The sequence below is a fragment of the Cetorhinus maximus genome, chromosome 20, assembly GCF_964194155.1.
Source record: "Cetorhinus maximus chromosome 20, sCetMax3.hap1.1, whole genome shotgun sequence".
NCBI classification, from domain to species: Eukaryota; Metazoa; Chordata; class Chondrichthyes; order Lamniformes; family Cetorhinidae; genus Cetorhinus; species Cetorhinus maximus.
In genome coordinates, this window is record NC_135898.1 from 68,184,834 (window position 1) to 68,201,538 (window position 16,705).

The window sequence follows — 16,705 nt, forward strand, 5'->3', positions numbered from 1 at the left end:
TGAATCTCCAGAATAGTTTCATGTATTAAAATAGTTTTAGTTATGAATTTGATTACAACAACAATTTATATTTATATCACACACTTAAAAGAATGAAACACCTCAAGATGCTTCACAGGCCCATTATAAAACAAAGTATGACACTGTAGACATATTAGGAGATATAAGGTCAGATGACCAAAAGCTTGGCCAAAGAAATAGTTTTTAAAGACTGTTTTAGAGAAGGAAAGCGAGTTGGAGTGGCGGTGAGGCGTAGGGAGGGTTCCCCAGAGCTTGGGGCCTAGGCAGATGAAGGCATGGCCACCAACGGTGGAGCAATTAAAATTGGGGATGCACAGAGGCCAGAATTACAGGAGCGCAGATATCTCAGGGGGTTGTGGGGCTGGAGGAAATTACAAAGACAGGGAGGGGAGAGGCTGTGGAGGGATTTGAAAACAAGGAGGAGAATTTCAAAATCAAGATGTTGCTTGACCGAGGGTCAAAGTGGGCTTGGGGGTGATAGGGGAACAGGACTAGGTGCGAGTTAAAACACGGGCAGCAGAGTTTTGGATGTCCTCAAGCTCATGGAGGGCAAAACATGGGGACACCAGCCAGGAGTGCTTTAGAATAGTTGGGTGGAGTTTTCCATAAATGAGACTAAGTGTGGTGGAGGGCGTCTTCAGCAGTGCCCACCTCGCTTCCCGGAATGGCAGGAATTTGGACCCAATTCTGCGCTTGGAACCTCATTAATTATGCAAAGGCGCGTACCGGTCCGAATCACCTGGCAGGTCGGGAGTTGATTCTTGCGGCCGCCGTCAGCTGGCAGGGTCGCAGGTCCGGGCGCCATAATTAAAGGCCAGTCCAACACACAATCTCGCTCTCTCCAGCCCACCAGAGATGTCTGGCAGTCAGAAGAGGAAGGCTGAGAGCCTGAAAGAGAAGGCAGCACCTGCTTCACCCACCAGGCCCTCCAGGCCTTAATGAGAGGGGCGCAGATGCACAGGCATGCCCTGTATCCCAGCGATGGTTGCAGGAAGCACAGAAGCCTCACATCTCCTGCCTGGGAGGCCATCGCAGAGCAGGTCAGCGTGGCTGGAAATCATGCCTGAAAAGCCATCCAGTGCAGGAAAAGGATGAATGACCTCATCTACTCTGCCAGGGTAAGTCATCCTTCAACTCCCTCCAATATCAAACTCTCATGGCATCGTGCACTCAAACGGCTACTCTCTTCAGGGATCTCACACAACCATTAATGGGGCATATATATCAACACTCATTCTCTCACCGAGACTTTCACATCACCATCATCCCATCTATCATGTTGCTCACACTCCATCCTCTGGCCCTTCTGGGGAGAGCTCACCACACACAGGGAACATGCATCTCACCCAACCTCTGCTCCATCCCTTCTCATCACATACCTTTCTTTCTTCTTCATACAAGCCAAGCTGGTGCACAACAAGCGTGAGAGATCGCAGACCGGGGGAGGGACGGCCGACATCATTGCTCTCACTGAGTTTGAGGAGGCTGCAGCCAAGCTGGCTGGGGAGGACATGGATCGTCCCTGTGGGGAAGGGGAGATCGGCCTCTCCCAGCAACCCAGTATGGATTACAGCTCCATCACCTCATCAAATCCTGACAATTACAGTGAGTAACGTGCAATCTTATCTAGCTCATGCTCATTAGCTGAAACTCTATTTTCTAGGCACCGGTAGATCGAGGCCCCCAAGCCAGTCCAGCACCAGTGCAAGCCCACAGAGTTCATCTGAACAGAAAACTCTGGAAGAACCATCACGGTGCTCACAGACTTCCTCCACCAGCTCAGAGACACACTCGTCAGTGGGGCACAGATATAGATTAGGTTCGGGCTCACTTTCTGGAGAACAGCTCACTGATGCGTTCGCACAGCAGTTGGAGGCAGGAACAGCCCAGGTCTCTGGCACTCGGAGGGCTGTTGGAGACCAACCACCCACTCAGTCCGAGTCAGATGATGAGCCTCTGGAAACGGCCACCAAATCAATGCAGGAGATGCAACAACAGGCAGCAAAACGTCAGGCAGAGGTTTTACAGTCACTCAGCAGACTGGAGCAAACAATGGAGAAGTCCGCCCACGTTCTGTCTGACGCTGCGGCTCCGACATGTGAGCGCCTCGAGGTCACCGTGGAAAGGCTGGCGACCTCCATGGAGACCTTGGTCCAGCAGCTTTTGCTAGATTTGTGCTCGGCCCTGCACTCCATGGTCACAGGCCCTGGTGGGCATCATCAAGATGTAGGCGACATAGGGATGAGGCACCTTGACCCCCTCCAGGTGAACCATTTCCTGCAGCAGTCACGCGGGGCCCTCAGGCACCTACAGGGAGGATGACCGTCAGCCAGACACCCCGGGGGCCTCCTCTCAGGACACTCCAAGGATGTGCAGCCACTGACAGCCCCCTCTGCCTGTGACCCCATCCACTCCAGCTTCTCTGGCCGCCGAGGGAACTTCTGCCCCTGAGCAGGTGACCCTTATCAGGCTGGGGCCCTCCAGGCCCCGGGCCACCAGAGGACATCCGCCAAGGTCATCACAGACATCAGGAGGACATCTGCCAAGGTCATCAAAGACATCAGGACATAGCAGGCAGCAGGCTGCCTCCACCTCTGCTGTGAATGGCAGGGCTGCACCCAGGCGTAGTGGTAGAGTTAGGAAAGTTAAGAAAAATTTATGTCACTTTTGGGTCATGGGTATGCTAGACATGTAAATAAATTGCACTTTTGTGAATAAATTTGATGGTTATGTGAATGTTCCTGTCAACTGAAGATGTTGTGATTCTGTTCTTTGGAATCCTCTTATTTCGAGGTTTAGCCTTCCTCCCACTCAGTGATAGTGTCCCACTGTGAGATCAACATTCCTGTGATGTCAACCTCAATTGAACTCATCTCCACACCCTTGTGTGATGTTGGGGAGATTTGTTTAAATCTTTATTGGAAATGTGTGATGTAAACGTTTCTAACCCTTCTTCCTCAAGGAACACCATTGAGTGACGGCAGCTCATCAGCATTGATATTCAGAAGAAAAGACATGCACAGGGTAGGAGATCCCTAGGCATGTCCACATCTCAGTCACAGCAGTGTTTGCATCATTAGATGGTGGCAAAGGCTTCAAGTCTTCTCTTGCATCACTCTTGTTCCTCAGTGGACTCTCAGTTCCCAGAGTGAGCTCACTCACAGGACCCCATGGACCAAAGCAAAGGTTACGGCCTGGCGATTCATGAGGCCAGTGTGAATGTGGGACTCGTTCTCGCTGCAAGTGGGTGGACATCCCCTGAGATGAAAGTAAATGGCATTGAGGGCTAGGAGAGATGTGGCCATACGCCCTCACTTAACTTTACTCTTCCTGGAATCTGTCAGCAATTAACATATTGCGGGCACATCTCCCATGTCTTCCTTCCTCCATGGCATGATTGCACTCACACTGACCATCAGCAGCCTCCTGAGGTCCCTGGGCCTCCGGGTCTTCATCCTCTGATGAGTTCTCATCCTCCCCAGTTCATCCTCTGGCAGGGGATAAGCTCTTTGCATAGCCAGATTGTGAAGGGCACTACACACTGTGATGATGTGGGAAACCCTGTCAGGAGTGTATTAAGTGAGCCACCTGAGCGGTCCAAGCATCTGAAGCGCATCTTGAGAAGCCCTATGGTCTGCTCTATAAGGGAGCGTGTGGAGCTGTGAGCTGTGTTGTACCTCTCCCTGGAATGACTCTGAGGGTGACGCACTGGTATCATCAGCCAGTGTTTCAGTGGGTTCCCCTTATCCCCAAGCAGCCATCCCTGCAAACTTAATGTTCCCTTGAAAATCTCAGGCACCTGGGAGTGACTCAGGATGTAGGAGTCATGGCAACTCCCAGGTTACTGTGCACAAACATGCAGTATGTGCTTCAGGTGATCACACACCAGTTGTACATTGATGGAATGTTAGCCCTTGCGGTTTATAAACATTAGGGGTTGCTGCCATGGAGCCCGTATAGCTACATGGGTGCAGTCTATTGCACCCTGCGCTCCTGGAAGGCCTGAGATGGCGGCGAAGGGGGTGAATCTCCCAGCCTGGCTATCTTCATCCAGAGCAAACCTGACGTAATGATGGGCCTCCCTGTAAAGGGTACCTGTGACCTCCTTTATGCATCGATGTGTTGTGGAGTGAGAGATGCCACATGGGTCCCCTGTTGATCCATGGAAAGACCCAGGGGCAAAGAAATTGAGCGCTGCGGTCACCTTCAAAGCCACTGGTAGGGGATACCCTCCAACTCCACGTGGAGTCAGGTCTTCACGAAGAATCAGGGCATTCTATAGGGGGAGGGCAAACAGACAGAGATCGTGGTACATATTGGTACCAATGACATAGGTAGAAAGAGGGATGAGGTCCTGAAAGCAGAATTTATGGAGCTAGGAAGCAGATTAAAAAACAGGACATCAAAGGTAGTAATTTCTGGATTACTTCCAGTGCCACACGCTAGTGTATATAGAAATAGGAGGCTAGTCCAGATGAATGTGTGGCTGGAGAGATGGTGCAGGAGGGAGGGTTTATATTTATGGGACATTGGGACTGTTTCTGAGGCGGTGGGGACCTATTCAAGGCAGACAGGTTGCACCTGAACCGGAATGGGACCAACATCCTTGCGGGAAGGTTGCTAGTGCTGTTGGGGACAGTTTAAACTAACTTGGCAGGGGGATGGGATCCTGAGAGGAGGTTGAGCAGCCAAAATTAGAAGAGAGAGCAAGTGAGTCTGGAAGGCATAGAAATTATAGGCCAGTTAAGGCACAAGGGAGTTTGGCAAGTTTGGATGATACTTATTTTAATGCAAGGAGTCTGACGAATAAGGCAGATGAGCTGAGGGCACAAATTAACACATGGAAGTATGGTGTCATTGCTGTCACAGAGACATGGTTGAGAGAACAGCAGGATTGGCAGCTCAATATTCTAGGACATAGGGTGTACAGGCAAGAAAGGGAAGGAGTTAAAAGAGGAGGGGGTATTGCAATATTGATCAAGGAATCAATTACAGCAGTAAGGTGGAATGATATCTTAGAAGGTTCCTCAAATGAAGCCATATGGGTAGAACTTATAGATAAATCTCCAGGCCTGGATGAAATGTATCCCAGGTTGTTGAGTGAGGCAAGGGAGGAGATAGCAGGGGCACTGGCAATAATTTTCAATACCTCTCTGGCCATAGGAGAGGTGCCAGAGGACTGGAGGACAGCCAATGTGGTACCGTTATTCAAGAATGGAGGAAGGGATAAACCAGGGAACTACAGGCCAGTCAGTCTAACCTCCATGGTGGGGAAACTATTGGAAGCAATTCTGAGGGACAGAATTAATCTTCACTTGGAGAGGCAGGGATCAATCAAGGACAGTCAGCATGGTTTTGTTAAGGCGAGGTCATGTCTAACCAATTTGATTGAATTCTCCGAAGAGGTGACCAGATGTGTAGATGAGGGCAATACATTTGATGTAGTCTACTTGGACTTCAGCAAGGCTTTTGATAAGGTCCCACATGGGAGACTGATAATGAAGGTAAGAGCCCATGGGGTCCAAGGCAATTTGGCAAATTGGATCCATAATTGGCTGAGTGGCAGGAAGCAGAGGATGGTGGTCGAGAGTTGTTTTTGTGACTGGATGCCTGTGTCCAGTGGGGTTCCACAGGGATTGGTGTTGGGTCCCTTGCTATTTGTGGTATATATAAACAATTTAGACTTGAATGTAGGAGGGTTAATCAGTAAATTCGCGGATGACATGAAAATTGGTGGGGTGGTAAATAGTGAGGAGGATAGCCTTAGATTACAGGAGGATATGGACAGGCTGCTCAGATAGGCTGATAAGTGGCAAATGGAATTTAATCCTGATAAGTGTGAGGTGATACACTTGGGCAGGACAAACAAGGCACGGGAATACATAATGAATGGTAGGACCCTGGGAAGTACCAAGGATTAAAGGGACCTTGGTGTGCATATGCACCGTTCCCTTAAGGTAGCAGGACGGGTAGATAAGGTGGTTAAGAAGATATATGGGATACTTGCCTTTATTAGCTGAGGCATAGACTACAAGAGCAGGGAGGTTATGTTGGAACTGTATAAAACGCTGGTTAGGGCACAGAAAGAGTATTGCGTGCAGTTTTGGAATCCACATTATAGGAAGGATGTGATTGTACCAGAGAGAGTGCAGAGAAGATTTACCAGGATGTTGCCTGGGCTGGAGGGTTTTAGTTATGAGGAGAGATTGGATAGACTGGGGTTATTTTCCCTGGAGCAGAGGAGATTGAGGGGGGACATGATTGAGGTATATAAAATTATGAGGGGCATAGATAAGATAGACAGGAAGGAACTTTTCCCCTTGTTGGAGAGATCAATAACCAGGGGGCATAGGTTTGAGTTAAGGGGCAGGAGGTTTAATGGGGATGTGAGGAATAGTTTTTTCACGCAGAGGGTGGTGTCATAGAGTCATAGAGGTCTACAGCACAGAAAAAGGCCCTTCGGCCCATTGAGCCTGCGCCAGTCAAACAAGTACCTAACTTTTCTCATGCCATTTTCCAACACTGGGCCCATAGCCTTGTATGCCATGGCATCGCAAGTGCACATCCAAATACTTCTTAAATGTTATGAGAGTATCTGCCTCTACCACCCTTTCAGGCAGTGAGTTCCAGATTCCCACCACTCTCTGGGTAAAAATATTCTTCCTCACATCCCCTCTAATTCTGTCCCTCAGAATTGCTTCCAATAGTTTCCCCACCACGGAGGTTAAACTGACTGGCCTGTAGTCCTGGTTTATCCCTTCCTCCCTTCTTGAATAACGGTACCACTTTGGCTATCCTCCAGTCCTCTGGCACCTCTCCTGTGGCCAGAGGGTTAATGAAAATTATTGCGAGCACTGCTGCTATCTCCTCCCTTGCCTCACTCAACAGCCGGGGATACATTTCATCTGGGCCTGGAGATTTATTTACTTTTAAGCCTGCCCGACCACTTAGAACCTCCTCCCTTTCTATGCTAATTTCTTTGATTAATCACAGTCCTTCTGCCTGATTTCCATACCCATGTTGTCCCTCTCACTTGTGAACACCAACACAAAGTATTCATTTAGAATCCTATCTACGTCTTCCAGCTCCACACACAAATTACCACAATGGTCCGTAATGGGCCCTACTCTTTCCCTAGTTATCCTCTTACTCTTAATGTACTTGTAAAATAACTTTGGATTTTCCTTTATTTTACCATCCAATGTTTTCTCATGCCCCCTTTTTGTTCTCCTAATTTCCTTTTAAAGTTCCCCCCTATTCTATACTCCTATCGGGCTTCCGCTGTTTTGAACCCTTGATATTTGCCATAAGCCTCCCTTTTTCTCTTTATCCAATCCTGTATATCCCTCGACAACCAGGGTTCCCTGGATTTGTTGGTCCCACCCTTTGTCTTTACTGGAATATGTTGGCCCCGTATTCTCCCTATTTCCATCTTAAATGAGTCCCACTGCTCTGATGCAGTCTTACCTAAACGTTGCTGCTCCCAGTCCACTCTGGCCAAATCATATCTGAGCTTATTAAAATTGGCCTTCCCCCAATTTAGAACTCTGATTTCTGTCCCATCCTTGTCCTTTTCTATAACAACCTTGAATCTAATGGAGCTATGATCACTATCTGCAAAATGTTCCCCCATTGATACCTCTACCACTTGCCTGGCATCATTCTCCAAAATTAAGTCAAGGGCCACCCCCTCTCTTGTACGACTTTCTACATACTGGCTTAAAAAGCTCTCCTGGATGCATTTTAAGAATTCTGCTCCCTCTAAACCTATCACACTACGACTAACCCTCTTAATGTTGGGGAAGTTGAAATCCCCCACTATTACTACACTATTATTTTTACACTTCTCTGAAATTTGCCTACATATCTGCTCTTCTATTTCTCTCTGACTGTTTTGGAGCCTTTAGTACACTCCCAGCAATGTGATTGCTCCTTTTTTGTTTTTAAGTTCTACCCATATGGCTTCATTTGAGGAGCCTTCTAAGATGTCATCCCTCCTTACTGCTGTAATTGATTCCTTGATCAATATTGCGATACCCCCTCCTCTTTTATCTCCTTTCCTGTCTCCCCTGAAGACCCTATAACCTGGAATATTGAGCTGCCAATCCTGCCCCTCTCTCAACCATGTCTCTGTGACAGCAATGACATCATAATTCCACGCGTTAATTTGTGCCCTCAATTCATCTGCCTTATTCGTCAGACTCCTTGCATTAAAATAAATACCATCCAACCTTGCCAAGCTTCCTTGTGCCTTAACTGGCCTATAATTTCTGTGCCTTCCAGACTCACTTGCTCTCTCTTCTATAATTTTGGCTGTGCATCTCCCCCTGCTCAACCTCCTCTCAGGATCCCATCCCCCTGCCAAATTAGTTTAAACCCTCCCCAACAGCACTAGCAAACATTCCCACAAGGACTTTGGTCCCATTCCGGTTCATGTGCAACCCATCCACCTTGCACAGATCCCACCGCCCACAAAAATGGTCCCAATGCCCCAGAGATCTAAAGCCCTCCTTCCTGCACCATCTCTCCAGCCACGCATTCATCTGGACTAACCTGCTATTTCTATACACACTAGCGCGTGGCACCGGAAGTAATCCAGAGATTACCACCTTTGAAGTCCTGTTTTTCAATCTGTTTCCCAGCTCCCTAAATTCTGCTTGCAGGACCTCATCCCTCTTTCTACCTAGGACATTGGTACCAATATGTAACAGATCTCGGTCTGTTTGCCCTCCCCTTTTAGAATGCCCTGCAGCCCTTCAGTGACATCCTTGACCCTGGCTCCAGGGAGGCAACATACCATCCTGCAGTCACATCTACGGCCACAGAAACGCCTGTCTGTTCCCCGTACTATCGAGTCTCCTACCACTATTGCTCTTCCCCTCTTTTTCCTCCCCCCCCTCCACCGCCGCCGATGCAGCTGAGCCACCCACAGTGCCATGAGCATGGCTGCACTCCTCAGAGGAACCATCACTCTCACCATTTTCCAACACAAAAAGACGATTCTCGAATGAAATGCACCCTGGGGATTTCCTGACTACCTGCCTGACACCTTTCTTCTGACTGATGGTTACCCATTCCCTCTCTGCCTGCACTTCCATAAGCTGTGGGGTGACCACATCTAAAAACATGCTATCCATGAAACTCTCAGCCTCGCGGATGCACCTCAGTGCCTCCAGCTGCCGCTCAAGCTCCGAAACTCGGAGCTCAAGTAGCTGCAGCTGGTAGCACTTCCTGCACACGTAGCCAGTCAGAGTGCAAGGAACATCTAGGACTTCCCACATGTTGCAGGCGGCACATAACACGGGACTGAGCTGCCCTGCCATTCCTCTAGTTGAAAAAAACCCTTACTTTAAGTTAAATACAGTCAAAAAAGTTCAATTATTATTGTACTTTAAATAAAATCTAGAACTCTTACCTTTCCTTAGCTTAATCTATTTTAAACTGGAGAAAAAAGCTGGAGAAAAACATTTACCTACTACTCACCAATCAGCTCTCACCTTTGTGCTGATGTCACTTTTTGAAGCTTCCCCGCACTTGCGCTGGTTCTGATATCCCCACCGCTCTCTCGCGCTGTCTTGTGATGTCACTCTTGTTATTTTCAACAAGAACTGACTGCAGGACACTCTTCCCAGACTGCTTCACAGCGATGCTGACTGCAGGACACTCTTCCCAGACTGTTTTACAGAGTTGCAGACTCCAGAACACTCTTCCCAGACTGCTTCACCATGATGCTGACTAAGGACACTCTTGGCATGTACAGCCCCAGTGGCCTAATTGATAAGGCACTGGCCTCTGGAGCCAGGGATTGTGGGTTAAAGTCCCATCTGTCGTGTGGTGGATTTTGGGTTAGAAACAAATATTAAAAGACCTTCCATAATCATTGACATGTTTGGAGACTGTAAGAGTCGATAGTTTTTCCTGCCCTGCTCGCATGGTGACTGATGCCGCCTTGTCCTTGAGACACTGGCACACACATTGAGGTGACCAAGATGGCATTGCAGATATGTAACATCTTGAGCTCTGCGCGGGATGCTAAAGTTTCAGTGAGATGAGTGACCCAACCTAGCTCTGTGCTCCAATCTCTTAATGACCAATCAATTGCTCATGGTCAATGAGTGGATGCCCTTTGGCTCGTTAGGAGTATCAATTCTGGTGAACATGTGACAGGCCTTCATTGATGGAATGCCATAAATGATACAACTGTGCCTCCTTCACTATTGCCTGCGTTCCCAAATTCTACATTCTTATGTGTCACTCTTGAGATGCAGTGACTGTGATGTGAAGCCACTGAGTTCTGAGTAGCCCTTTAACAGTGCTAATGAAGCCATTGGCTTTAAATGGCTTTCACCGCAAGGAGATCTTCCTCCTTTCTTTCTGAGAAGACTCCTGCTCACTCCTGTGGCGACAAGAGGTTAGAGGGCGACCACAGAAAGGCCCCACTCGTGTTCGCCCTTCCCCCTCACTGCCATTCCACAGCCTTCCCTCCCTGTTGCCCCCTTGGTGTTCATTAACCCCACCCTTGCCTCACACCCACCCCCGGTTAAAATGCTAGCTTCTGAGGGTGGAGGCTTGCATGTGTACCACAGCAGAGTGATGTTCCTCAGGACAATGTAGGCAGAGAGCAGGAGCAGACCAACCCTACAGCCCCAGCAGTGTAGTGTTCATCGCAACAAGACTGGTGCAGTGCTGTGGCAGGCATGTGCCACTCACCTCGAAGTTACCAGCGAACTGAGGTCCGACTTGTCCATGCCAGCCCTTTTTAAATGGATTTAAGGCCAACGTAAATTCCCGCTGGCATGACGCAAGATTGGAAGGCCTGACAAGATTCCAGCGAGAAGCTGCTTTAATGAACATTCATGACATGTTAATGTTCATGCCACTAATCGGCGGGATAGCCGCCCCACCACGAACACACCATCAGGAGAATTGCGACCTATTTTTATGACGGCGGACATGCGACTTTTTGCCCGCCGCTGGATTCTCCGCTCCCGCCCGTCACAAAACTCGCCGCGGGCGGAATTTGAGTCTATAGATAATAAAGGCATTACTGAGGGTTCCTGCAACAGATTAGCTGAAACAGGGGTGAAGTCGGGCAATGTTACAACAGTGGAAATAGGTAGTCATAGTGATGGCAAGAACATGAAGCCGGAAGCTCATCACAGGATCAAATGTGAAACCAAGGCTGTGGACAGACTGGCTTAATCTCAGACTGTTGTCAGGGAGAGGGATGGAGTCGGTGGCTTGGAACTGGAGTTTGGAGCAGGGACTTGGAACAAAATAGTCTTCCCAAAATTTAATTAGACGAAAGATTAGTCAAAAGAGCTGGAGTTAGAAATAAAATAACCTGATTAATATTGCTGGCTAAAGAAGTTTCTCCTCATCTCTGTTCTAAAAGGTCTTCCTTTTACTCTGAAGCTGTGCCCTCGGGTCCTAGTCTCTCCTATTAATGGAAACATCTTCCCCACGTCCACTCTATCCAGGCCAGTCAGCTGCAATGGTGCAGTTAGTTTGCAACAGCGCACTGTTAGCCACAGCACAAATAGAATTTCAGACCAGGTGGTGGAAAGAATAGATTTGCTTCAGCACAAATCATGGTGGCATTTATCCCTCCCCCCAGTATCATTTTCATAGAATTTGGATTACAATGAGATGGACCAGGGGAAACAGTAATGTATTTGCATCATTATCATTGATACCTTTAACGTTCCTCTCAAGAAGTTTCATGAATTTCAGGTTGGGCCTTGCTGCAGATAATGGAAAGGGAGAAAATTTCCTTTGTTTGTTATTTGTACTAGCATTTTAACCTAATTTTTTATACTCGTGTTTGCAGTTCCACTGCCCATAGCAAACAGTAGAAACCTTCCTTCAATAAAGTGAAGATATTTAAATAACTTAGAGCCCACTCCCCAGTTTGTCAGGAATCTAGCAGAACAGACTCATTTATTTAAAGTAGCATAGTTTAAAGATATTCAAGCACTTATGCATTGTACTCGAGGCTGTCATCCATTGAAGTAAGCTGGAATGTATCTGCCAATGGACGGCAAAAGATGCATATCTGTACAGCTAGTTGTTATTAGTTAAGATTAACAATGATGACAAGGACTAAGCTTTCCCATTCCATCTGTTGCCCAGACAGCTCTAAACCAGAAGAAAAACGCACTCGCTTCCTAATTTCTAGCTACTAGTGCAAAATATTACTAGTAAATATGAATCTATTTTAATTCAAGCACAATGCCAATAAACAGGAGTGTTTTTAACCTCCTTTATTGTACAATGCAAAAAAAAAAGTGTAACCCAACAACACAGCAATTAAGATGCAAGCTTTACACCATTTGGGCCAGGCTTGAGGAACTGTGAGCTAAACCAGCCTTTGACAAATTGGCTTGCGATTTGGGATTGGAGGTGCTTACCTCCCATTCCAATTAACATCTTGGGATCTTAGTTATATTTTACAGGTATTTAGTAATATGAAAACTGTTTGTATGAAGGCATGAATTGCACCATACATTGGAACATATGGATGCTTGCACAGACTGAGCACTTAACGCCCAATAAACATTCTTAGTATTTGCTTGTTTGGCCTTTGATTGATGTTTAATATTTCTCGAAAAAATAATCTGACATTCTGTCCATTTCCCCCTCTATTTTAATAGAAAGAGGACAAACTGGAGAAGTAGAATAGCAACCAAGATAAAATTGTTGTTAACACACTTATCTCACAACATTACTAGATTCACAATACATAGCAAAAAATATCACAGCAAATGACTGTTTTATGAGACAATAAGATGATACTTTGCATTGAAGTATAAAAAATAATGACATCAATCCAACAAAATGAATATTTCAAACAACTAGTAAACCAATAGTCAATTATTGCATATAAATTGCAGTAAATTATAATTATGATTTCAGAACACCAAACAATGTTTACTGCAGCTTTTGCAGATTATCAGAACATACCAGTTTGCATTTAAATGCTACACGCAGGATCTTTGGATACTGTGAGTGGCTACTAATTGTTGCATTGCTTGTCATGGTAATAAAAAATGCAAGAGTATGCAGACTGCTTAATTATGGGTTTATGTCAGTTCGCCATATGAATAATATCGCAACATCTCACCACACTCATTTAGCATGCCTGGAACTCCTTTTCAGATGAAAACAGCTTTGCCCGAATACTAATACATCACTTTATTTAATATTTATAAATACTGTTTGCATGAAGGTCATGATCTGCACTATACATTGGAACATATGAATGGGATTATGGACTGAGCATTTATTAATCAGCATTTCATTTAAAATTTCTTGGTTTTAATTATTTCTGTGATATATTTTCATTTGTTGAATCATCAAGTGAATTGCACCATTGTCTCAACCATTTTATTGCATTGTGTGTGCTGTACAATCTAAACATGCCTTGAACTATATTCTGAAAATAATAAATTTGCTGTATTTTGGGCGCAAAAACGTTACTGTAGATTTTTCAAACGAAGATACAGCCATGCATCATTTAACAACATTACTAAATTAGCTGCAAAGCTAATACTTCTGTATGTATTGTGCTTAAATTAATTTTACTCCAAACTTTAATACATATTCATGTGCCATCATTTTACCATTAATAAACATGTGTATCCTTCTAAAATTATTTAGTGTCATTTATATCATGGAACAACGAAGGAGATCAGTATCTTGAGAACTGTCAGCACTGAGATTTCTTGGGCTGTTGCGCTAGTCTCCTTCACCTGAAATGGGGTAGGGGGTGGCAGGGTTGGGGGATGTGGGGGTAGGTGGGGGTGGGGTGCAGAAATCACATTTAGTGAATAAATAAATTACTCAGGCTATGCATCATTCAAATCCTTAAGGATTATTGGCTAATTAGGAGTACAGAAATGTAAATTTGCCTTGTGTCAGGTTTGGAGGATCAGTACAATAACATAATTAACTAGTGAACAAAGGGGAAAAAAACAGACAGTTGTTCATAGATAACAGACAAAATACGTTTGTTGTCCATATTCAAAATGTATATAACAATGTTTATCAATTTATATATAATGTAAAGCTGCAGAAGGCACCAGTATTCACAAATGAAATGGTTAAAGCATGTATATAAATTAACAATGAGGGAAAGGGCCAATCATCTGTTACCCTGGGATCAAATGTGAACTGTTGAGTTGTAAATGGACATCATCCAACAGCATCTCAGTGTGAGATCCACTTGGATTCCAGGTATCAGTTGCACATTTGATTGAGTACAGCACCAAAATCTGATGGCAACGTTTCAAGAATGTGGACCTGAAAGCCGGCTGACAAACTATAGCTCCCAAGCGTTGTCTTGGCTGTGCACATGCCTGTAGTGAGGAAGGTCAATTCTAGAGTAGCTCCGGGCAGCGTGTTCAAACTGACCTTGTTCCTGGTCTTTGTAAATGGCAAAGAACATTAGTGTGCTCTTGAAATTGATATGTTTACATATGATGCCACTATTTATCAAACCAAGTCCTCCAGCTATAGAATAAGTGTGGTTGTTTTCATCAACAACAGCCGAAGAGTTACCAAGGACAGAGCAATATAGTGGTTCATGGGTTTCTGTACTGAAAAGATCAAAACACTTCCCATCAAGAAGAATAGAAACTCAAGTTTTCCGTTAATGAGATATTTGATGTGTGAAAGTAGCACTCTGCTTGATTATCTGCTCATCTTTTTTCATTGAAAACTGAAAGGAACAGAACACATGCAATCCCTTACATATGTGGATCTCTGATTATATTCCAAAACTGATCAAACTACTGGTTATATACCTGCTCCACTGTATAGCAGAGTTTATGCTTTAATGGATAATGATAAATGTATTTTTAAGTATGCTCAGTACAAGAGGCAGCATAATAACATTTATCACACAGTCCATCAGTATAGATTATGATCCACTGAAACATAGGTAGATGACAACACACAATATTCTGAATGCCACAATATTGAAATGAAAATTCTCCAGCATCTGCAATGAGCTGGTGATCCAGGCTCTGTCAGGCTATGCAGAGTAAAAACTTGTCTTGGGCAGTGGTGTAAAACAGGAGTTGTCAGATTTGCTACCCATAATAGTGTGTAATATTCAGTTCCATTGCAAGACTGTGGCAAGATATTGGTGGTCAAGTCTTTTGACTAATTTCAACTGCCCTCCCATCCAATTTCTGCCAGGCAGGTAGGGTTAAACTGGCTCTTTAGGTTTGCACGATTTCTCAAAAGTTATTATTGTACCCTGTACTGTGAAGAAAGAGGAATGATAAAGAAAGTACGGTTCTTACTGAAGCTAACAGCAAGTGAAGTGATTTTAATATTGCACAATGCCTGAAAGAACATTTTTCATCAAATAGAACTCGAACTTCAAGCCTGACAAAAATAGAAACATACACTATACTAGGCAAACTTCACTGCTACAGCCACGTACCTATAATATAATGAACTGATAAGGCAACACATGGCACCACTGTTAATGCCAATGGGCAGAATTTTTAGGTTGGCGTGCAAGTGCACGCCTGACATGTCTGAGCGAGAAATAAAATGTGTTGGCGTCAACCAAGCATGCCGACATCAACGTGGACCCTCACGATATTTCGCTAGGCGGGTGTGCGATGAAGACAGAGGTGTGCCCGCCATTAATTAACTGGCCAGTTAAGACCAATTGTCTCAGACTTTACGTGGCCAGTGTGATTTTTCAGGCCATCGCACGAGCTAAACGGGCAGGTGGGCAGGCTACATTTTCAAAAACCTCATCCACAGGTGGGATAAAAAGGGTGAGTGCACTTGTTAATGCGAGTAGTTTCTACTTTAGTTCGTAAGTTGCTGCTGCTTGCTTGTGAACAGGGCATCTTCATTTCGCTTCACAGCTGCTTTGACAGAAATAAGAGGCTTCTGCTTAGGACTCAGTGTTGTTTTCCAGGCCCCCGGAGGAGTCATATCACTTGGGGCCTTCCAGGTATCAGACAGCCTTCCTTCATCCTGGGAAAGGGGATTGTGGTCTCCGCTGGAGGCACCTCCTCTGAGGAGGAAGAGAGGGCCAGAAGGGGGAGGAGGCCAGATGTCCCTATTCAGCCTCCACGGGAGCGACCTGTGTGAGGAGAGGCACAGGCACAAGGGGCGCAGGGCCAACAGGAAGTCTAAGGCGGAAGGGGCTGCAGAAGATGCCACTATCCTGCTGCCAGGGTTTACAGGCAGCGATGCAGCTACCTCAATATGCCTGAGGTGCAAGGCTGAAGGAGGCTTCGCCTCTCAAGGGTGATAGTGACCTCCATCTTTCAGAGGATTGAGCCTGAGATCAGCTCCGACTCTGTGGGTGGACACCCCATGCCAGTGGCGCTGAAGATCACAGTGGCCTCAACTTTTATGCATCTGGCTCTTTCCAGGGGTCAGTGGGGGATCTTTGTTGAATCTCCCAATCAGCTGTCCACAGTTGTGTCAAGCTGGTGACAGACGCTCTGTTCAGGCGTACATTGACTTCCATTCACTACTGTATGGACGAGGCCAGCCAGGCAGAGCGAGCCAGAGGCTTTGCAGCGATTGCTGGGCTCCCCCGCGTCCAGAGTGCCATTAACTGCACACATGTGGCCATCAAGGCACCAGCGGGTCAGCCAGGTGCCTTCGTCAACAGGAAGGGCTTCCACTCCATGAACGTGCAGATAGT